Here is a 25030-nt window from a genome sequence, read left to right as displayed (position 1 = left end):
TATTTTAATGGATTACTATCGAATTATCGAATAAATAGAGAAAATTAAAGCACAGACATCATGCACTTGACTCTCTAACCTTGACAGAATTCTGCAACTACATAAATATCGACCTTTCAGTCATTGACCTTCTCCATGCAGTCTCATGTGCTTTCACGTTTTTATCACTTCACGATGTCGCGTGACTTTACACGCAGACTATAGATAGATGTAAGGATAAATTGTACCTCTTTACATCGATTGTGATGTCGGAATTAAATGCATTTTGCCTCCTTTAAAAATGGTGGCCCGTTCAAATGTTAATGTAGGTTATATGCAGATTCGAACGATCGATAAATCAACTGGGTTAAACTGGGTTTAAAATTAATTTTAAATAATTCTTGTTTTATATTTTTGGACATTTTAAAATTGTGTTTAGATATATTTATCATCCGATTGATTATGTTTTTGTTAGATCACGCTTTTATCTGCGAAAGTTCAGAGGAAAATATGTGACTGTGTCAAAACTATTTGCTTTATCTTGCATACGTAAATTATATATAGGTCACAATGCTGTTTTACTATCTTATCTGTGTTCATGGAGGATGTTCTGTAGAGGAAAGTGAGTGAAATAATTCTCTAGTTATTTCCAATCGACTATTGACGTAAATGCAATGTGTTTTTTTATTATAATTTTAATATTCTAGAATTGTTGCTGATTGGTTAACACGAATTGCTTAAATTGCAATCTCCTTGTTTTGAGTGGCTTTTGACATTTATTGCAGAAAATCGTGTCAAATATTCCAAATTTATTACACAACAGAATTTGCATAATAAAAAGAAACAATATATAGATTAGCCTATTTGGACAAACGATTATAATACAATAATTTATTATCAATCAGCTCAGTGCAACATGGGCTAACGAGAATAAGACCTAATTTCTAAAATAATGACGGTAGTTTATAAATTAAACAAACAAAAAATAAAGGTAGAATTTTAATATTTAATTAATATAGAATGACGCTAATNATTATAATGTATTTGGTATATCATAAAACAAACTACGTTCCATATATGTCAGATTTGACCTTCACCAACGTTATACAATAGAAAAATTGGATGATGTCGTATTAACTATGTCAGCATAGGAAAAGCCTACAATTCAACATCACTACATAACCTACTTCGTTAAGGGAATCGTCTAAGCATCCAATAAATGTTTGATTTTTCTCTTTGTTGTTCGCCATTTTTTGATATTGACCTTGGAATATACCTGAATTAATAGACATTCGATTCAAGGTCTTATATGAAGCGTCAATGATTTATCAACATCCATAATTCTTTGCCTGAAGGCAATTAGGAAATAGAAAAAAAAGGTCTTTATTATTATAAATCCGACTTCCTGGTTTGGAATGATTTAATTGAAAAATTCTTCATACTTGTCCTTTATTTCTAAATTGTAAATATTTTACTTAACTGAAATTTCAATTGTTTTAAGTGAAATATTATTCTTGTTAATATTAGTAATCTTTTTATTTTGTAACTTGTTGGGACATCTAAATATCCGTATCGGTTGTGTGACAATGTCGTCATACATTACGTTTGATCGGATACTAAAACCTACGCAAGTTTTAAAATAGTATATAATTTGGTCTGAAGAAATATATAAGATATTCTGTATCTAAAACTACTTTTCCAATGAAATTGAGGATTAGTGGTTTTCTGAAACTGATCACGTCAACATGTTTACAGTAACACCTTATGCATTTATTGGTCTGTCGTCTGGAAACCTTGCAAATTGTTTATTGATTCAAGCATTCGATGATACCTGTAGAAGCATCCTTTTGTAAATCCATCATACATACACAAAATTAATAACTTACTTTAAAAAAATTGAACATCATCTTTTTAATATTGACGTATATATTTTATTCCGTATGCCTAAAATGAAATTTGAAAATTATTTACACAATTTTTATTAAGGTTTATTTCTTATATATCTTAAATTTACTTTTCGGTGAAAGCGGTTTATATTTACTTTTCATATTTTATCAAGAAGGAAGTATCATTTTGACGAAAATCTTTCGTTTAGTATTGATTTTTTTTTTGCTGAAATAATGAAACATGATCGGAATAAACAATCTAAAAGATCTCTTATGACTTAAGAAGCGTTAAACGTTTATCTGGAATAATATTCATAACATAACTTCAATGGAAGAAATTAGCAAGTTATAACCATTTTTAGAGATCTTTATGTGTTTCAATGTAGAACTAATGAAGCAATTATCGTTCTCAACTAAACTAATCCATGCTGCCAATTATACTACCATCGATTGAAATCCGTTCGAATTCCTTCTGATGGTATCTTCTTTTTTTATCCTTCCAATAACGTTTCCATGTTTATCCGTCTCTTCCAATCACCATGACAACCGCCTGGAATCTTCCTGTCTCCCATCCGACATGGGATCTTTCGTTCGATATTAATTTTATCCAATGCAAGCGAGTTCTGCACGTTCCTTTTTGTAATATTACTAAAAATCGCCTTGTAACAGGCTTCTAGCATTAATATCTGTTATAGAGTTATATGTAGATCTTATATATCTATTATGGATATATTAAGAAAGATATTTTTAAGATTTTTCTCAATGTTATATATAAAAGTGAAACTGTTCCTGAAACAATTTGGTCAAGTTTATTGACTCCGGAAGCACGACCAAGGTCATGAGTCACAAGGTCGTTGTCCTAACTGACAGGTTTTGAAGGGGGACTAAGGGATGATATAGGTGTGAATGACCTTACTCAATCTCCACCTTAGTTTTTTGGGTTTTTCCCATTTACGTGTTCGTTTCTTGAATATTAATTCAGTATTATAGTATTTGTCGTAGAAAAGGATAGCAATTTTCACTAATACGATCCTCAAAGTACAATTTATTATCGCATAATGAAGATGAAAATCAAACGTCTGACTTATAAATGTTAGAAACACGTTTTCATTATTAAGCTCCGTATTCGAAAAAAAGGCAAAAGAAAAACACTATAGTGATTCTACGTGAAGAAGATTGTGTTGGAAACAGAAACAGGTCATTGCCACACGTTTGGGGCAAATGGCCCTTCTGGCCTCATCTTTCCTAACTTGCCCAGCTGCTACTCTTCTTGTCCCCACCGTGGGAATTTTGGTGCTTAGCTTTATTCAGAACAAAGAAATTCTAAACTGAAACCTATTCAAAGCTTTAACTCGAGTTAAATATAGAAGCACCGAAAAATAATTCAAGATATTTAATAAAATATTCGATTTTAAAAGCATTTCTTTTCCTTTTTAATGAAACCGTGATATGGGTTATATATCATTTCAAATCTGAATCATAGCCATGACGACAAATGTCGATATAACTGATATTTTAAACCTGACGACGTGTTATTGATTTCGGCACACATTTTTGCTATAAGTCACGAATCTAATTTAAGTGTATGAAGCCTCAAAATAACATATAATCCTACATCAACCAAATTTAAAAGTTAATAACCTAGAAAACACGACAAATTTTCTGTATTAATAAATAAGAAGAAAGTATATTTTAGTAATAATTAACTGGTAGAATACGTAGAACCAATGAAATTTCTAAACAATGAACATTAATGTTCATTTTACTATTGCATGCTACGTAATCTGTTATCATCAGAACACGTACAGTAAATTATTCTTTTTGATGTGGTTTCTCTTAGCACGAATAGAATTGGAGAGCTTCATGAATGATGGCAACTATTGTTTCCTACACCATTGTACAGAGGACAAATTCCCGCTCACATTAGACAATGCCTGTTATTAACCTGTTATAATAGTTTGCAACGGTCGGTGTAGTTTCATATTCAAGGTTAGATTTCGTTTGTCGGAAGTCAGCCTTGTACGTGATAAGAAATTGTCACCTTGAATATCGTTGGAGCAACGTAAATTCTCAGTTGTATGGGTGTATATTTATAAACAGATTCAGAAAATAAATCCATTCATTTATTTTTAATCGTTTAATAAAGCGAAGTAATGAAGTTAAAAGGTAATTATAACACTAATCGACTTTGCCTTTCAATGTTTGGTTTAATGAAACAATCTAATATGCAATGTACGGTTACATTAAATAAAAAAAAATATTCATACATAATATTTCCTGATTTGATTATATGTTGCATCATTTACAGGTGCAATAATTAATAAAATTATAGTATAGGTAAGTTGGCAGAGGTCCAAAAAATATCGAACTTCTTGTAAGAAAGAAAATTTCGTATTAATATAAACAACATAAGAAACTCAATATATTTTTTATTAATAAAAGTGCAGTACTAATTAAGCATGGAAATTTTTATCTTTTATCGTAAATGTCTAGACATAACATCGATAATTAGTTGGAATATGTGGCACTGAATTAAAATGTTTAAGTTACATTAGGTCAGTAGGAGAGGTAGGTTGATGATGATTCAGATCTGCAATCGATAAGCGGAACTGACAAATGATTGATTGTTTGCACTTATGTTGGCGTGGCGTTTATCGGATACTACCTACGGTATAATATGTACAATCCCATTGGATTAAAACAAATAAAATCAATTTTCAAGTATTTTATTTGTTACCGGGTAAATAGAATTCTATTTTTTTAAGTGCAAAATATTGGTTAAAGGAAGCTTTACTGCAATAGTCAGGTGTTACGTAGTGAAAACAACAACACAGGAAATGACACGAATTTTAAGGCGTTGTTAATGCATAATTTTGTGTATTTTTTTAGCAAAGAATCTTGCACGAAAGTAATTTACGTAATGAGATATTTACAAAATAAAATTATTAAACAGTTTATAATTCTATATTATCGATTTTCGTTATTACAAACATTAATAGAAAACTCGGTTAATAGATATATTTAATATTGCCATTTCAGCTCAAATTACTTTAAAATTTTATAAAATTCTCTACAGTAAAATTACTCTTTAATGTATAAATAAATTTATAATATAAAATTAAACATATAGTATTTAAATTTATACGTAAATATAAATTTTCATTTTTAAGTCATAATTTTCTGTTAATTTTAGTTTTTTAAGTATATTTTTTCGCACATTCTTCTCATTATAATATTAATGAATGAAAAGATAATTATGCTCTCGGTTTCTTTAAAAATAATCAAGCTGAACATATTTATGTTTACACATCCTTCACATCAAATATATTAACTATATTTATTTTTAACGCTTAAGTTTAAATGTTTTTAACGCCTTAATAAGAAAAAATATACTATAAATCGCAAAAAAAATTAATTTTATACATTCCTAGCTTCATTTTTATTAAAAAGGAGAGGAATACTTCCGTCTATGTTTTATTAATATCATTAGATTTGGTATATTTAAACATAGGACTTAATTAATTTTTGGGGGGTCCTGTTAGGTTATAGTAGACTATATTTTTTAATTATATTACATTATAACTATAAATTTCTAGATCTTTTAAGGATTTCAGGAATACAGGTAATCGTAAGCATAGTTCTAAACAACTCGATCCTGTATGGGTTGAGTCAAACCTATTCATGACGCAACGAGTGACAGACAAAGATGCAATAAATTTTTTTTTCTTCCATAAATCTTACCGAGCGAGAGTACAATATAGAAAATAAAAGGGTAATGTCCAGAAGTGAATAGACAGTAAACAAAACTGTCGCTTCCTCATTCCGGACTAAAAGAAAAATCCGTTTGTCAACCGTGCATTCTCAAGAGTTTACTGTTCTAGACGTGTTTCAGCGGTCATTAGCATCATAGGAAACATATCTACTATCTTGGATCCTTTAAAAAAAAAAAAACCAATTTAATCGTACAAGTTTTTATTTTCAATCGGGCGAAAAATTCACTTCCTACGATAATTCTTATGGTTTGATTTTAACTCATCTTCGATGGTAATAACTTGTGGCAATTACCGAATTGAAGTTCACTGTCCTTTTGATGGTGTCGGATCTTTCAAAACGAGAATTCCGGTTTTACGATTGGCTCAATGGGATGTGACGAAACAGGCGGATATCGTTTCTCCATAATTCTTTGATGCGAGAATCGTTTCCGCTTCTGCGCAGATATTTCCGAAAAGACCGCGTGACCATTTTTGAATTACCAAATAAATTATCTCTTGGACAAATATGACTGACCTGATCTCTTCCATAAGAGTATTCTTGTCGTAATTCAGGTGAAAGGCCGCCGCTTTACTCGTAAAATAATAAGCTCTGTAGAAAGAATCGGGACATTAGCCTAGATTGCTTCACATTTTGTCGCGATGAAAGTGAGACGCTCTGTGGTACTGAAAGTCAGTAAATATTGCCAACAGGAAAAAACCTAGATCTGACTTACGTAATTGTTTTTTTAACATATACGTAATGCATATGTAGTCGTTCCCGCCAAAAAACTTGCAGAACACTACTCGCGTGTATTCGTCTATTCATACCAATTTTATATCTTTCATATTATTGTTTCATGTATCTCTATATTAATATTCTAATATAAAAATTTAAAATTTATGCTACGTTATTATTATTTTTAAAACTTGTTTGTCATCTTTTATAAATTTAAATTTTATACTTAATAAACACTAACTTTATGTGACGTCTGTCTATTTTTAAAATTAACCTAATAGCAAAAAATACCAAGCGAGCAAACGATAATTTTTTTTGCTTTATTCATGCCAAATAATATATTATTAATTAATGATATTATTAGTAATATTAGCGAATTATATTAATTATAAATTTAAATATTACTCAACTCAGTCACGTGACTATAAAATGGCACCCATTATTAGAAGTAAGTTCGATTTTTCGATATATAAATTCATATCCAGTTTCATCTTAGCTGGTTTGATTCAAAACAATTCGTACGGTGTTATTTCGTAAAACATTTAATAAAAAACGGATAGATAAAAATGAGGATGTATGAATAAATAAGTTAGACTCAAACAAAAGTAAGCCTAACTGATTTATGGCGGAATGCTTTGTTTCTGATTTCGTGTGACATTTTCACTTCCTATTCATCAGATCGATAACACGCTATCGATTTTTAACAACAGCTGGGTACCATCTCATTTAAAGATCCCAAATATTCACTAAGTTTGTGCGCATTTAGAATCTTTATCGGGTTTGTATCTTAAAGAGGCATTCTGCCAAACTGTTCTTATGCTTTACAAAGTTCATCGTCCTTACGTAGTTACTATGAACCTCTCCATTTATACCATTAAAAACAAATAAAAACACTCAAACTACAAAAAAACTCTACTTATTTTTACACAATTAAACTTCTACCTATTTGTAAATCATCTTTTTTAAAACTTCATTAAACACACAAAAGTGAAGATAAAACGTTCCTTTTTACCAAATTTAGTAAGCAAAAATAGGTAAAAAACAAATATATATATACAATTTTTACAGATTTCTACCAATATATTTTAAAACAATAACAGGTTTGGCTAAATGGGGATATAATTTCGAGTTAGACTACAATATTACTAATTAGTTAAGAAGAATTTTTGGATTTTTATATATCGTGTATATACCAAGAAACAAAATTAAAAACTCCTATATATAATGAAAAGTGAGAAATTTTTTATAATTTAATAAGAGAAAGAATATACCAGTTGTTCAAAAGTAACGCATCAGAGGATTCTTTCACACACAGCACATGTGTGGTACAGTACCTATATGGAATGTTGTCAGGGAAAAATTTAATTTACGGTGTAAAATGTAAATCGTCATAATATTTAATCATCATGATATACGATGCAAGTTTACTATTATTATTTAACTTCATGATTAAATATTGTGGCGATTTACACCGTAAATTACATGTTCCCCGTAAATTACAGTATATACATGCTATGCGCGAAAGCATCCTCTCGACTGCATTACTGTACTTTTGAACAACTCTCTATATTACACATGCATATATATATATATATTCTTTTTTCTATATATGTTCATCATGTTTTAGTATAATGAATTTGTTCAAAATAAATTTTAATGCATGAATNAAATATATATAGGCTATATAAGAACTGTGCAAGAGTGAAATCTCAACATCGAGAACACACTTGACAGATGAACGACTCTCTTCAAGTACAGACATAAAAACGTCCACCCGGTTTGTAAGAACGAGTTTATTCGTAATAGTACAGGCTAGGAAAAAGTACTGTAGGATTTGCCCTACTCTGGCTGTCTTGTTCGCTTGATCTCGAGTAGGTGTATAGTTTCTACTATAACATATTTCACTAAACAAATAGGTTATCTCATATGCTTGTATCTTCCTAGGTCACGGAGAAAATTTATGAATTATACTTTTTTTATTTATACATATAAGGATAAAATAAATTTATACGATTATATAAGTTTTAATGTTTATATAATTTTATTTAAAATTTTTCCTGAATTTGAAATTATCTTAACTGTCGCAAATGTCGCAATATTCTTAGAATTGTGTCAGAAGGTGGTATGACATACTAAAAAATGCATTGAAAAAAACGCAAGTCTGATGAAAGGTTATCGAGTGGCACATATGGAAAAAATTCTGCTCGATTAAATAGCACGAGTTTTCCATATTTTGAATGTCAATCGATTGTTTTCTGGTTCAGAAAAAAAGGAAGAAAGTGCGTTCCTTATCGAATATTTTATTCGATAAAAGGATTAAACGAAAGCAAGCTGGAAGTTTCCTACTTGCAGGTAGTTCAAAGTAAGAATGATATTGAACCAGTGCAGTTTCCGTTTTGTAAATCGAGCATCTTCAGACAGACAAAACTTAAAAGGATGACGTCATATCTGGGTGGTTGGGGTGTTCGTTCAATAAATAGAATAGCCTCACCATTGACTCGGTCCTTCAACTTCGCCTGTAGCAAACCAACAGCCTGTTTGGCTTGCTGCGTCGGACATTCAACTACGTTGTCTTCTACGCATAGTCCAATTGTGTGTCTTCCAGTGATGGATTCTATCCTCTTTGCTCTTATAGGGATCCCCTTTACAGTTATTCAGAAGTAGGTTTAATCGCATGCATCTAATACAAAAGGGATACCGAAGAGTGGATCCCAGGCAACCAGAAAGAAAAAATGCTTCTGAATATTTCCATTTTTATAGCGTATATCTGGTATCCAGGTGTAAAAATATTCCAGATATTTTCTTTTAAAAATCAAGATGTAGGTGGAAATAAATAGCAACGTCCTTTTTATAACTTATACGAAGTCCACTAACCTCATCTTTTCACGGGAATATTGGCTGTCGATCAATGCAAAGGCGTGGTTAGTCCGTTTGTTTCTACGAATGTGTATTGTCTAATATCTTTTTTAATTGCCTGACTGAGAAAATAAAAATGGTCGTTTGATATTAGAGTTTAAAATACAGTCGAAATTTAATTACTAGCCAGAATTAAATGGGCATCTTCTACATCTCTAGCGATTTATCGCCGCCTCTTAACCGATTTTGAAACGTTTTCCTAATCTTAGTTTGTCCTTTTTTCTCTGGAAGTTAACAATTTTTAGCCACTTGTCTGTTTTAAATCACTTCCAACGTAACTGAGTAAACAGTCGGCATTATAAACGACATTAATTTACAAGTTTAATTACTGATGCGTTTCTGTAAATGCCACATAAGTTTATTAAAATAAATAGGCGAACTCCGAAGATAAACTGAATTTATTCACACTTTCCCTGTGTCTTTTGCCCACCTTTTGAATATTATCGTTTCAAAACCCGTCATTCGTTTGTACGTCAAGAAGAAAAAAATTATCTGGTTTAATGAAATAATAAAAAAGCAGCATTCGTTGCACTGTTCTAGATATCTGAATTATTATTTCTTTCAACGAAAACGTTTAATTATTAATCTGTTAAATTATCTGCATTGTTAACGAAAACGATATTTTTTATATACAAAAAAATAATTAGCATGTGTGGAGAAATGTAATATAATAAGGCCTATAATAAAAAGAAAATTAATTTTAAAATTGATATTTGCTAGATTAATAATTATAATAATAAATTAAAAAGAGAAAGAATCGGGGCTGTGTTAATTTTTAATTTTAGAAATTAACCTAGATTTGATAAACCAAGAACGTTTTTAACATAAATTAACAATAATGGGTCACATCCATATATTATCACCCTTAAATGACCAAGTTGACGCTGTACCGGTAGAGAGAACATGCAGGAAAAACCCCCTTACATACTAATTTTATAAATATAAACTGTGTAGAATGAAATCTATACAGTTATTATTTATATCTACCGGTAGTACGAAACTATAGAAGCAAAACTACTTACCGACATACACAGTGGAGTTGATAAAGTATCATATAGTCTACTTAAAGCTTCGAACTTGCACATATTGGCTTGATGCCCACGTGCAATCTAAATATTAAGTTGGTGTGCATATACTACGCACCCATACATAATTTAACTGTACTGTGTAACAACACAATTATTAAGTTGTCAGCATAGGGAAATAATGTCTTCAAGGTCTCCAACTTTAAACCTTAGGAGAGAGAGATAGACAGAGAGAGTACAGAATCGACCTTGAGGTTCGCTACCCTAGCGCACTACTAGGTTCAGGTGGAGAGATACTGCAATGGCTGTGGTGTCGGCCTCTGTTGGCCAATCGTGTAGCTGGAGCGAGTATCATGGCAGCCAACAGCACAGCGCGTACTCCTGACTCAATGGTACATATGGTGGGTGTAAACAAAACTGACTCATATACCATCCTGATCGACTTAAACGATTGTTTGTGTATAAACCGTTTATCACTGCATCGTCACACATTGATAAATTTATAACCTACGCTAACTCGTTCCTATTAATAACGTTTTAAATGCTACACAGCCGATAAATTATATAAATAATTCGATATAATTAATTATTTTAATGGATTACTATCGAATTATCGAATAAATAGAGAAAATTAAAGCACAGACATCATGCACTTGACTCTCTAACCTTGACAGAATTCTGCAACTACATAAATATCGACCTTTCAGTCATTGACCTTCTCCATGCAGTCTCATGTGCTTTCACGTTTTTATCACTTCACGATGTCGCGTGACTTTACACGCAGACTATAGATAGATGTAAGGATAAATTGTACCTCTTTACATCGATTGTGATGTCGGAATTAAATGCATTTTGCCTCCTTTAAAAATGGTGGCCCGTTCAAATGTTAATGTAGGTTATATGCAGATTCGAACGATCGATAAATCAACTGGGTTAAACTGGGTTTAAAATTAATTTTAAATAATTCTTGTTTTATATTTTTGGACATTTTAAAATTGTGTTTAGATATATTTATCATCCGATTGATTATGTTTTTGTTAGATCACGCTTTTATCTGCGAAAGTTCAGAGGAAAATATGTGACTGTGTCAAAACTATTTGCTTTATCTTGCATACGTAAATTATATATAGGTCACAATGCTGTTTTACTATCTTATCTGTGTTCATGGAGGATGTTCTGTAGAGGAAAGTGAGTGAAATAATTCTCTAGTTATTTCCAATCGACTATTGACGTAAATGCAATGTGTTTTTTTATTATAATTTTAATATTCTAGAATTGTTGCTGATTGGTTAACACGAATTGCTTAAATTGCAATCTCCTTGTTTTGAGTGGCTTTTGACATTTATTGCAGAAAATCGTGTCAAATATTCCAAATTTATTACACAACAGAATTTGCATAATAAAAAGAAACAATATATAGATTAGCCTATTTGGACAAACGATTATAATACAATAATTTATTATCAATCAGCTCAGTGCAACATGGGCTAACGAGAATAAGACCTAATTTCTAAAATAATGACGGTAGTTTATAAATTAAACAAACAAAAAATAAAGGTAGAATTTTAATATTTAATTAATATAGAATGACGCTAATGATTATTCAATTTTTTATTTTTAAACAGAATAATTCTATTTGTATGAAATTGTTCGATGATTTATAACAAATAATTATTTTAATAAAATTTTTATTTCAAATTGTAATACAATTTATATATTTGTGTGCACGTGTACAGTAATTTTCTTAGCTGATGAGTTTTTTCAAAGCAATGAAATTCGTACTAAATTTAAATAAAAATTCATTACAGAAATTACACATAATGATTTAAAATATATATTCGAGACTGAACAGACTTTTAAAATTATTATTTAAATAACTAAAATGTAAAAATATGGCTGTTCATTTTCATAAATATTTTAAAATATATATATATTAAAAGTATGTGTAAAAACGTGTATAGTATTAAATTCAGTGTAAATTGCTTGTTACTATTATTTTGTAATCTTTCGTATATTTGCAGGTACATAGACTCGCATGTCAAATCAATTACAGCTATTGTAAATTTTCCCATATGAAATATTGGAATTAACAGGATGTTGAAAACAAAGCGGAATGTTTAATCAGCGGACAAAATAAAATGTCTGTAAGACACACGTAGACCTTTTCTTTAGCTTTGCACAATTTACAAAACTATTGTTAGGATTATTAAAATATTGTGTAATGGAAAACATTGTTATAAACAGTTTTATATTATCTATGTGCGTACGTATATACCAATAGTAATTAATTTTATTAATGGAAAACATTTCAAATACAAGTTCGAACATCTTGAAATTGTATATTATTTTCCTTATTAATAACATCTATTTTCTTTCATCTATTATGTCTAGTATAAAATGACAGTGGACCAGTTTGAAAATCAGAATTTGCAGGTTCGACCATACTCTAAAATCAATGTATAGATATTTACAGTGTATCAAACGAAAATATATGAACTGCATGATATATTTAAATTGGAATTCGAGTAAGTTAATATACAGGTTCTTTCCAGGTGAAAATAGTCTCTTGCTGAGCTATTGTTCGTGTGGAGGATGCATCAGGTGTTAATACTGTATTTGTATATTAACAGCTGATGAACTCGTATTTGATGTTAGGTAATTTCCCTATAAAAATAAAATTCTATATAAACTTGTGTAACACAAATTAATACCAGAGAAATATTTACTAAGCACATGATTTTTTGTTTTTACTGTTATCTTGTTATGTATCTAAGCATTCAGTTGATATAGATTTTTCACAATTGCATTTACTATCGAAAGAATTCTTAAAATTTGAAAAAAATAATAAAAAAATATATTACGGAGAAAAATATTAATCAGTTTATATAGAAAACGAACACATTTTTGCATTTAATACTTAATTAATAGATTTGAATTAGATTAAATTATTCTTGTAACCGTTTATTTCTTAATCGATTTTCAAAATGAAAATATTTCAGAGGTTTAAAGTTCGATTCTGAATTCTCTCTAAATTTCTTATACAAAATAATGCATTTATTCGAAAAGATGATTACTATAATTACATGAAAAAATGTTTAAAGTGAATTTCCAAATTGAAAAATTTTTGTGATGTTACGGAAATTATTTATAATAATATTGATAAAAAATTAAAAGTAATCTATTAGTTCATATAGAAAGAAGACTGTTCCTTGTCATCAATAAGACAATATAAACTATAGACACTGCGTACTGAAAGACGAAACATGCTTCGTAAACCAGTAATAAATAATAAAAACCGACATTGTTGAATCGAGTTTGTTACTGGCCGTGTTCTCTGATTTATCGTATTTAACAATAATGATAAAAGTTTTCCATGGGAAATGAATTAAAGATTCTCCTACGTATGATACAATAAAATATAAATAAAATTGTTCGTCTGATTTAATGATACATTAGCCGTTTAAGTAGACATAGTCATTAGTCGAAAATAAAATTTGAAACGATTTTGAGAAGTATGAAATAACTTGGATGAATGGTTTATTAGTGAAATTTTCTAATAATTGAACTCATTTCTTTGTATAGAAACTTTTGCCATTCATTTACAGTTTCTGAATATTAAAAAATATTAAATTATTACTGTAATTGGATGTTTGAAATAAGTTAAGTGAATTCTTTAGATAGATAGTTATCCAACATATTTTATATTTAATTTACATAAATTTAACTTTTAGTTGAATTAATCGACGAGGAGAATAATTTAATTTTGATGTTCAAGTTTATTCAACTTACATCAACTAAGTTCCTTTATCTTTTAATTTAATGAAATTTAACTCTATATTCTTGTATTGTTTTATATCTTCATTAATATGCTTTTTAATTTCTAAAAAAATACAATATTTTCTGTTTATTATTTTTCTTGAATTCTGAAAACAATGTACAGAGTTTATACGTTGAGATACAATCTTTCTGATCTCCGAATTTAAGTGAAAATATAATAATAATAATAAAATATATAAAAATTGACATTTGAAGAAAAAATATTTTTCATTACTTTTATCTCTTAACGTTATATTTGAAAATAAATATTTATATATAATATAAGCAAACATTCATGTATCGGAAACTCGACCTAAATTTGAATGTATTTTTATACAGTTTAATTTATATTATATGCTTGTATATTATTATTTTTATAATCTCATTACTACATTAAAACAATTTCATCACAAATGACATTTTAAAAAAATCGAATTATAAAGATACCGATGTTTAAAATAGGAAATAAATTATTATTATTGCTATTTTCTTTTGTGCTTTAGAGAAAGAAAACAGAATTATCATTGTTTCTCTCCAAGTTGTATGTGTTATAATAATAATAATAATAATAATAATACATTTTTATAAATATGCGGAAGTCTGAAGAGATCGAAAATTGATGGGTATTGGGGCGCGAAATAACGTAATATCAATCCTAAATACATATGACAAATTTGCAGTATTAGAATATAAATATCATAATACATATGTAATTTATATTCTTGATGAATGAATTGGTTTTTTCATGTAAAATTATATGTTGTAAGCGCTGATTTCAATATTTTCTACATTATTAATGAATGGAAATTACATTGAAAATGTACTGATTCATATTCAAACTATGAGATGTAGTTAAAAACAAATTGTAGTTGAAATATTTAGATAATTAGAATTTTGTGCATGATTCAGATTTTTCATATGTTGAAATTTTAAGACTGAATTATGTATTTTTATATAATGCTGTTTTGCGAATATCAAACGTTTTTATTTGTCATTCAGTGATTTTATAATATTTTCGTGTTATCTGGATTAAGGCTGATTTCTATATACTAAGAAAAAGTTATGTTTATCTTTTTGGAATGCAAATGAATTTAATTCGGTTTTAGGTGATCTAAAACAGAGAAAATGCTAGAATGCTAGCGAAAATGTTTTTCTGGAAATGCAGTAACGCGCACTTTAACCCAGCAGCTAATTTCTAGGACGGTCATAAAATTCCACCCGGATGGTAGATTTCGTTACATAAAAATCTAGACTTTATTCAGGACTCGTATGATTTTACTATCCAATCGCAAACACTTTCTCTAGTCATGTGCCTAATGACGTCTTTTAATTAGATTAGTAACTGAAAAAGATTCTAGATGGATAAATTTAATTAAGATAATACTAAATAAAATTATCCTATCATAAAGCTTTGTTTTTCTTCAAAAATTATATTAAATGTTGTTTTTTAATTAATGTAAATTTTTTTTAAACTTCAATAGTAAAAATTTCTGATGAATTTCTGAGAAACAATTAATAAACTTAACCATTTATTACTAATATAAGAATGCGTTTGAAAAATTCTGAATGTTTTTCTTGTATGATTACACTTGCGTAATTATACAAGAAATTATATTTTCACGTAAACAAATTTATAAATAATTAATGTTCAATTGATTATTAAGTAGAAAATTAAAAAATAAAATAAACTTGACGGTTAATAATAACAATTAATATATTTTTTAAATTAAAAATAGCTTTATTCTTAATAAAAATGCTTGCCTGTTAATTACTTTTTATGTTAAAAATTCAAATTAAGAACACACTTGGGATTTATTATATGGAATTAAGAAATTTGTTTCTTTGATGCTTTAATTCCTTTAATGATTTATTTATTAATCTGCTTACGTAAAATATACAAGAAATTTTGATTGAAGATTAAATAAAAAAATTCTTCATTTTTTCAATTGTTTATGCAACTATTTTTTCAGGAGTTATAATTTTTTTTAGTATTATCAATAATACATTAAACGGAACGAATAACATTTGTTTTAGAGCTTAATAAAAGTCAATTATTTTTATTTAAAATTTATTTATTTCAATTCGATTACTCTTAAGTACAATAATTTATTTCTAATAATATATATATAAGTATGTGTATATATTTTTATGATATAAAACAAATAAAAGTTAGCTATCTCTTAATTACATAGGTTGTTGATGATACCGATCATTTAAACTCCATTACATAGATAAAAAAATGGTTGCTTTAAAAATACTTTATATACTATTTTCAATCATATCTTTGTAATAAATGACGATAGCGTCTTCAAGAACATTATATATCAACCATTTAATCATAAGATAATTATTCTTTATATAACATCTATTATTATATTTTGAACATTTATATATAGTTAAACAAACTGTCCTTCAATTCTACGTTGGTTGGTGAATCTTATACCTTTAATTTTTTTCTGCTTAGATTACAATTACAATGAATATATATATATATATACAGTATATTAGTTTATTTATGCAGTTATGAAATCTAACTTTGAATGATATTGTTTCATCCATTTTATATTAACTTAAAACGTTAAATTCTTTATATAAGTTTAATAGTTGAAAAACAGTTGAGTAGTTAATTTTACAGAGATGAATATGAGTAAAAGTAATATAAATAAAACTGAAAGTGATATTTGAAAGTAAATAATCAAACTAAAATGTTACATCAAAAAGTTTTTAGATCTGTATATTGACTGTATAAATAGAAAAAAAAGCATATTATTAAGTTTTTATAATATTAAATAACTGATTTTATAGATACGTAAATTATAAACTCTGTAAAACATTTGTCAATCGAAAAATTAAGCTGCAAATTGGAAAGAAAGTAGTCTAATCTCGGGTTTGAATCCATCAAAACATGTGGTTACCATTCCCAACCGGGTCAAGTACTTTTTCCTATTTTTTCAGTTTATCTGGTATTAGATTTTTTGAAGAGATTTTAGTTTATACTTCAGAATTTCCACTTTACACGTTATCTGCTAATAATAATTGACATAATCAAACATTATTAATGAAATTTGTAACTATTTAAACAATGTGACATCTTACTTAAAGCCATAGAAACCAATAATTATATACTCTATTATTTTAATAAATGTAACTGAAAACTGACCTCCTTTTAAATTCTATTAAGTAATTTCGAAAAGACAATAAAAGAATTTAAGATAATAAAAAATATCAAGAGATAACTCAAAAACGATTATTTTAACCTTAATAGAAAGAAAATTTTATCACTTTATCTATGAAATTTGAATGTTCATGTGTGAGTCAAATGAAAATTATTTACGTTCTTTAACATTAAAAATTTTTCATTATTTTTTTGTGTTTTTATAGACAAAAATTAAATATTCAAAAAATGATATGCACTGTTCTGTACATTTCTAACACAGTTCATTTGGTAGATTTGAAATAATGCTTAAAACTGAACTGATAAAGATAATTAAGATATGAATTTTGCAATATTTAGATACATCCAAATATAGGAAGACTTAAGCAAAACTGTAAAGAGAAGAAAAATAGGTTAATATGATATATCTGATAGAAAGATGATCAGATTATTTTGAAGGCTTAAGGATGAGGGTTCTGACAAAAACAGGAAATCAGATTTATAGTTTCAAGGCAAAAATTGAACAGAACGAAATAAAACAAGGCCTAGAAAAAGGCAAAAAAAAAAAAAAAGTAAATTATAGAAGACTGACCTAGATAATGTCGTCAAGTGGATTATAAAACGTTTAACTTTTGATAAATACTTAAAAGAATATCGGACTAATCTCAACGCATCTTTTTGTAATATAAATCAAGAATAAATTAAAGATTTTTATGCTGTTTCATTGCAGCTGAATTGAAAATGTTTGATTATAATATTATAAAATGGTTATTTTCTAAATTGTCAGAATATTCTTAATCAAGAAATGAACGAAAGTAATAGTTATATAACATGAAAATTCCCAAAAGGTCTCATTGAATATTGTATTATGATCTATTTTGACGAACTGTTGCATTTATTAAAATTTAACAATTAAACGATACAGATAAAGTTCTTTTTGGAAAGAAATTACATTTATAAATATTAAGAATAAATTTATGAAGTAAAATTGTAATTATTAAGAATTTTTAAAAATTTAGAAAAGTTTAGTTAAATAATATTGAAAAGTATGTAATTGTATTTAAATGCTAATGAAATTATTAATTTAAATTTTAAAAATATATGTAAATATATTAGTATATGTATATTTTAACGTTCAAAACATGTTTATCATGCTTTTTAAATAAGATTCGAATGTGGTTAGAAAATTAGTTTATGATAAATAAATAAAATTAATGAAATTATTAAAATTTATAAATTTGATAATCAAATTTATTAATATTAATAATTTGATTTAAAAGATCATCTAGGATTTTTAGAGTTATTGTAGTAAAGTTGATCAGGTTATTTGTTTATAGAAAATAAAAGCAAAGTGAGGAAAAAATACAAAATTTTATAATTATTAAAACAGGATCGAGTATATTTTGATTTTTAATTTATTTGAAAAAACATTATTTTGAATTAGTAATCCATTCAGTAAATTTTAAATATAACACAATATGATTAGAAGAAAAAAACATCCTTATTTTTCTTAGGTAGATGACTTTATAGTGTCTTGCATCCTTAATTTCGGATATTGACAGAAGCGAACGATGTCGAAGACCAGCTTATTGTTGATTTTAATAATTGCAAACAAACGACAAAATTCAATGTATAAACTATTATGGAACTCTATCAATAATTCATAGAGTGTTTTTCTTTTGTCATTTGTAAACTTCATGTCGGATTTATTTGCCTTATTTGTATTTTTAGACTAAAGATTTTTATCAATTTTTGTTGTCGAGATGCATGAAGATTGTCGTTAAGCTATATGCTTTTGAAATGTAATAATGAAGTAAATCATACCAATTAGCAATTATGTAAAGCACATCAGATCAGTCTGAATGATTTTACATAAAATCATTGAGACGTACAGATACAATGTTCGTATCAATCATGCATCACTCCAAATCTTTGCTCTGTTTTATTGTGTGGAATATAATTCGCATATTATCATTTGCCAAAATTCTACTCCTTTGACAAATTACAGTCTGATAGATTACAGATAAACTTTAAGTGGAAATTTTGTTATCATTCAGTAAATTTGGAAGCTTTACCGAGAGCAAAAAGAAATAAAACAATAGTAAATGATGCAAAACGCTACTTTCGAAAATCAATTTAAGTTATATTAGTTGAAATATGTTGTTGTAAACTAATTGGTAAAGTTAGATGAACAGTAAATTATTGTTTAATTTACTATTTATCTAACTTTGTCTATCTACAATGTATAAATAGAAAAGTTTCGAGGGCAGTCACAGTATGTGAATATCAGTTTTTGTTCAAAAAATAGAATTATTGTCCTTTGTCAGATCTAGATATTGTTTAGATTTCAGTGTAGAAAATTTGAGTTGTAATCAATTTGAGATTTTTTTCCCTTTTTTTTACCTTTTATTTACTTATTGATTTCTTCATTAAAAATAAATTTGAAAATAACATGTTTAAAAATTGTAACTACATTTTAGATTTATATGAATTTTTCAACTAGTATATTTATATGAATGTTTTTATGATACAAAATAAATTTAAAAAGTTCCTAAAGAAAATGAATATACTCAGCAATAATCTAATAATAATGTAATTTATTGTATGTAACATCATGGATTATGTATATATAATTTCATTTAGGATTATGTTGTTTTTCGAATAATAAAAATTATATAAAATTTTATATTCATGAATTTTCCTTCAATAAAAGTTTGCATCTTTCCTTATCTGCTCGAATCGTCAATTAACTGATGAATTTTAAAATATAGCCTATTATTTTTGCAAATTGTGTATTTAATCAGTGTCGCATGTAGGAAGACTATATAATGAGATATAACATATGATTCCCTGTTTCACTTTTCCCCTCACAGTTTCTCATTTTAAAATATTAAAAATAAATTTTTATCTCATTATAGATCTTAATTATGAAATTTGTTGCTTTTATTCTTAAAAGAGATCATATCTTATGAATTATTTTTATTACGTCGCTCATTTATACAATTTATTTTCTTGTTGTAGACTTACTCATACTGGATAATATATTCATTTATAGAATGCACAAATATTTTAAAAGTTAAAGTTGTGAGATCATACATTTTAAAATATGATTTCATAAATGAATTCGGCATACCTTTTTTAATATTAACAAAATATTCTTACTGATTGAATGAGTTACTTTCTAATTCGATTCAATGTTATTCGCTTCATTGCTTTTAAAAGAAACTATAACTTCTCAAGCAGGGCCCCTCTCCTAAACTCTGCACACGAATGATTTTATTCTATGTTACGCTCGATCAGAATGAATTTTTTGTTTGTCTCATCTTGGTATTTGGGGTCATTATCCGAATTTTTCTGCAAATAAGTTGTTCACTTATTAGAGTTATAAACAGATATGTTGACCGTTTCCCACTGAAATGAGATCTTTCAATTTGATAAATTGTTGTTATGAAAGCAATCGCCAAATAAAACAGAAATGTAATTTTACCATTCTAATATTTGATAAAATATCATATAATGCTGTATAGTTACGAGTAATTCTTTAGTAAAGAAAGATATGATCGTTAAAAATAAATTAACTGATGTCGTTCGTTAAAATTTTCATGCGGTCTTGATTTTACTATATACGACGACATTTATAACTTCTGTTTGTAACCAAGTATTGAGAAGGCTCAAAAATAAAAATTTTAAACTGGACTGAAATAAAATATATCGCTCATAAACTCTTAAATAATTAAAGTCAAGTCGATATTTTTAGAAGTAATATTAACTATCTGATGGCAAATATAATTTTTTAAATGTTTAATCATATATTAGAATTTTCTTTTAATTCTTGTAATTATCATTTGATGATTATTCATTTCATTAAGAAATAGAATAACAATAAATCAAACGACGAGTATGTATCAAATTACAAATAAAAAGATTTTGGCTTGGTTATTATTACAAAATAATCAAGCCAAAATCTGTTTTATTTGTGAATTTGCTACTTATCTATCATTTAAAATATCATTCTCCAGTTTCTTATTTTATAATTGGATAAGAAATAATTTAGATAAATATCAAAGAAACTGTACAAAATATTAAATCTTGTTCATAATCTATCTATGCGCTATTAGTGATCTAATATTAATGGATGGAAAATTTATGAAGAGAAAAATTAACGAATGCTTTGTGGCAAAATTATAGTCACCAATTAAGCTAGTTTTTATAATTAAAAACTTATGCTTTCAACTGTATAAGAAATACTATTTTCTTATTTTTTAAATAACTTTGTTTTAGTATTTATTACAATTTATTAGTTAGGTATAAAATGCTTTTCACATGAAAAACGTTCCTCAATAAAGTGTTTTTCTATACTTTCAATTTTCCTTTCTTATATCAATAATTGTAGTTTATAATTAAGTTTTATAAGATAATAAAAAGTGGATATATTTCGAAGCAAGTTGATGTTAGAATCGGTAATACAGAGACTTATACTCATTTGAATCTTTCTTAATAAGATGTCATATTAAAAGTTATATATAAATCATACTTATTTATGATGCATATGTTATATTTATATGATATAATCATTGTGTATCTCAATTTTTCTCATTGGAAATCATAAAATACATCCGAATTTTACATTTATTCCAAACAATATTTCACTCATTCAGAGTAGCTGTAAATTATATTTGATACACAACATTTTCAGCAATCTTTATAAGAATAGGCCAGTGAGAAATTGTCTATTAATATTTTATACTTATTTGTCATGCTGAATTATCTTACTTCGATTTGTATTACTTTTTTTTAACCTTTTATATATTCATAGATATAGTAGGTGCATTTAAAAATTTACGATATTATACTTTTTATCTTAATAAATTTTATACAAGATATTATAATGGAATGTATTTTTAGATTTAAGCTTTTTTTATTGTATCCTTATTCTTTATTACAAATATTATTTATAAATATTTTGTTTTGAATATAAAAGAATTTAATATCATTTAATTTAACTTATATAAATAAATTCATCTTATTTATTTTGTATTTCAGAAAGCTTTTATGAAATGAAATGAAATGAGAGAATTTAACAACGAAGTCTTTTGTAATATAAAAATGGAGAAATATATATTTAATAATTATGGACATGGCTCTAAATACGATTACAATATACAGTACTCTGAAATGAAAGACACTGTTCCTTGCTCGACAATATGCAGTTTCTAAGAATTTTTCTTTGAAATTGGTATGATTCTTTATTTTGAAATATTAAGCAATGAATTTCAAATTTTTTTTTTTGCAATTTCCGCTTACATATAAATTGTAATCAAAAATTCAATCTAATCAAATTTTAAGCAATATATATGTAATTTTTTTTCTCTGAAAAAAAGAGTTTCTCAAACAAAAAATATTTGTGCTTGCATATTTATCAGTTAAAAAATAAAAAGTATACAAAAATAAATTTCTCAGAATTAAGAATTATGTTCAGGAAAATAATTCGTCGAGTTTTGGCACAATTTATAAATTATATATCAAATGGTATTGAAAGTAGAATGTAAATGATTTAAGGATTTATTTTTATCAGGGAAAAGAAAAAAATTATGAATTCTATACGCCTATCAATATGCGTTTTGTATGCATCAAAGAATGAAATCAACGGTTATGCTAAAGATCAATCTTATTTATCAAGAAGTATAAGTGAAATGCCAGATGATCGTAATATGTTCTATTTAACGCTTTCTGGAAAGATTTAGCGGTCCAAATGAAACAAAATCTGATGTGGTGACATTTCAGGACACGCGGAAGATGTTTTCATCATAAGAAAAATTTGTACAAAAACTCACCAGTATGACACTTGACACTGAAAGAGTAAACATTTTATTTGTATAAGATATTTGTGTTATTTAAAACCTTATCGATAGATACTGCTCAATGTGGTCCCCATTTTGCAAGTGCAAAACCTGAAGGTAATGAACAATATGGTCAACGGGAGATAGCTAGTGATTCTCTGTGCCGAATTTTAGTCCTTTTTTTTCTGGAAATGTCTTCTATATGTCTTGAAAGGTTGCCATGTCATATTCGGTTGTATTTGGACTGCTAATTATCTCTAGACAGCGTTGAATAGCGATACTGTATGATCACCCAGTTTATTGCTAGTATACTAAATTTAAGTTTAATGTAAGTGAAGAATTTAAAAGTAAGAAAAAAAAACATAAAAAATAATATAAATTAGGACATCGCGTATCGCGATAGAATTGAGGCGGAGCCGGAAAGAAAGACACGATCCTTGCACCTGTTAGATACATAAGAGGCGATCCTTGTACTGTATCTGGCGGACAAGTGAACTTTGCTGGACACGAGAGACACGATCCTTGCACTGGCCGGGTACAGAGATACGATCCTTCCACTTTGACGACACGGAGAAGCGATCCAATAACATATTAACCGATTGTGATTGCTTTGTTCTTGTGTATTGTTCGTTTTTCGTGCCTAATTTCCTTTAGACGCCCTCAATATTCTTTTTATTTTTGAACCCCAGACCTAAATTCCGTTAGGTGCACTCAGTCGCATTAGAAAGCACGGACATTATCATTTTAACATCTCTGTATATCGAAAACAAAGTCATAAACTCTTATTTTTTACATTTAAATGAACCTTCATTGCAGTTTTGAATTCCTTATCGCAATTAATGGAAAATGGCAAAGTTTAAACAAAATCGTTGGAACAGATTTTGAGATCGAACACAATTCTGTAAGACACGTAGAGGAGGCTTCGCTAACACTCCGCCTCAAGTATAATTGATATCTATATACTATCTGTATCAACTAATAGAAAACGAAAAATATTTTATAGGGGAGACAAATATTCCCGTACCTCGAGTAAAGCCAGATATGAAGTATAGTAAAAAATAAAAAGTTTGCAGCACTGCCACGTTGCGTCATGACTTATATCAGTCACGTAGCATTGACATACAATAGAGAGGTTGCTGCCGAAGTTTTCATCTCTCGAACGTGAACGCCAAACGTCGAGCGCCGCAATCTTGTAAGCGGTGCTCGACGTTCGACGTTCACATTTGAGAGATGAAAACTTCAGCCGCAACCTCTCTATTGTTATAGTCGCGCTTTTTCGTCCATGTTTTGTGCAGCTGAAAACGCGCTGATTTTGAAAGATTTTACTCTTTCAGGAAGTTTTTATTACAAGTAATCCATAAAGATTTTAGATATTTTTATAATTTGGATAATAATATGCTTTGTGTTATTTATTTATCATATATCAAAATTCAGATAAAGTAACGTCTCTCCAAAGCTGATTAGAATCAAACATGGCGATTTGGGGCAACTGCGGACACTCTCTCGGGGAATCACGGGTCTATTGTATTTCAATTTCTAATGAATATGTGTAAATAAATTATATTTTCTTTGTCTGCAAAAATTTGGCTATTTTCTAGCTGTCGTTAGTTTTTTTAAATATCGTAAACTATATAGCAGCCAACAGATTAGAGCAGTATTTTTCAACCTTCTTGAATACGCGACCCCTTTACAAGTTAAAAAATTCTGGCGACCCCAAAGGGCCACATTTAAACTATATCAGTGATTTTAAAAACTATGTATTTAATTTTCTTATATTAAATATCGATCGAAAAACCAATTGTACTGTAAAATAAACAGGCACAGCCTTCTCACTGAAATTCTAGTTTTTTTTTATTGTAGTGTAGGATCTACAAACACTTGTCTTTTTCTTTTACCCGCGACCCCCCGTGGGTCGCGACCCACGCC

The sequence above is a fragment of the Centruroides sculpturatus genome, unplaced genomic scaffold (genome assembly GCF_000671375.1).
Source record: "Centruroides sculpturatus isolate CEXI.00-Female unplaced genomic scaffold, Cexi_2.0 scaffold237, whole genome shotgun sequence".
Lineage (NCBI taxonomy): Eukaryota > Metazoa > Arthropoda > Arachnida > Scorpiones > Buthidae > Centruroides > Centruroides sculpturatus.
Note: the sequence above shows the minus strand (reverse complement) of the source record.